Source organism: Bufo gargarizans, chromosome 3 (assembly GCF_014858855.1).
Source record: "Bufo gargarizans isolate SCDJY-AF-19 chromosome 3, ASM1485885v1, whole genome shotgun sequence".
NCBI lineage: Eukaryota > Metazoa > Chordata > Amphibia > Anura > Bufonidae > Bufo > Bufo gargarizans.
The window spans coordinates 56,487,855-56,489,409 of NC_058082.1; positions in this window are offsets into that span (position 1 = coordinate 56,487,855).

Below are 1,555 nucleotides of genomic sequence, written 5' to 3' on the forward strand. Positions count from 1 at the left end.
ATAGTGCCAATAAAACCGTCATCTCACCCCACAAAAATCATACCCTGCCCAAGGTAATCGCCCCAAAACTGAAAAAACTATGGCTCTCAGACTAATCAAACACTAAAACACGATTTTTTTTGCTTCAAAAATGAAATCATTGGGTAAACTTGTATAAATAAAAAAAAAAGGTATACATATTAGGTATCGCAGCGTCCGTCTCGACCGGCTCCATAAAAATATCACATGACCTAACCCCTCAGATAAAGACCGTAATAAATTTAAAATAAAAACTGTGCCAAATAAACCATTTTCTGTCACCTTACTTCACAAAAAGTGTAATAGCGAGCGATCAAAAAGTCACACGCACCCCAAAATAGTGCCAATAAAACCGTCATCTCACCCCTCAAAAATCATACCCTGGCCAAGGTAATCGCCCCAAAACTGAAAAAACTATGGCTCTCAGACTAATCAAACACTAAAACACGATTTTTTTTTGCTTCAAAAATGAAATCATTGGGTAAACTTGTATAAATAAAAAAAAAAGGTATACATATTAGGTATCGCAGCGTCCGTCTCGACCGGCTCCATAAAAATATCACATGACCTAACCCCTCAGATAAAGACCGTAATAAATTTAAAATAAAAACTGTGCCAAATAAACCATTTTCTGTCACCTTACTTCACAAAAAGTGTAATAGCGAGCGATCAAAAAGTCACACGCACCCCAAAATAGTGCCAATAAAACCGTCATCTCACCCCTCAAAAATCATACCCTACCCAAGGTAATCGCCCCAAAACTGAAAAAACTATGGCTCTCAGACTAATCAAACACTAAAACACGATTTTTTTTTGCTTCAAAAATGAAATCATTGGGTAAACTTGTATAAATAAAAAAAAAAGGTATACATATTAGGTATCGCAGCGTCCGTCTCGACCGGCTCCATAAAAATATCACATGACCTAACCCCTCAGATAAAGACCGTAATAAATTTAAAATAAAAACTGTGCCAAATAAACCATTTTCTGTCACCTTACTTCACAAAAAGTGTAATAGCGAGCGATCAAAAAGTCACACGCACCCCAAAATAGTGCCAATAAAACCGTCATCTCACCCCTCAAAAATCATACCCTACCCAAGGTAATCGCCCCAAAATTGAAAAAAATATGGCTCTCAGACTATGCAAACACTAAAACATGATTTTTTTTTTTTCTTCAAAAATGAAATCATTAGGTAAACTTGTATAAATAAAAAAAAAAGTATACATATTAGGTATCGCAGCGTCCGTCTCGACCGGCTCCATACACACATATATATATATATATATATATATATATATATATATATATATATAATCACATGACCTAACCTGTCAGATGAATGTTGTAAATAACAAAAAATATAAATTGTGCCAACAGCTATTTATTGTTATCTTGCCTCACAAAAAGTGTAATATAGAGCAACCAAAAATCATATGTACCAAGAATACTGTCACCCTATCCCGTAGTTTCTAAAATGGGGCCGCTATTTTGGAGTTTCTACTCTAGGGGTGCATCAGTTTGGCTTCAAATGGGT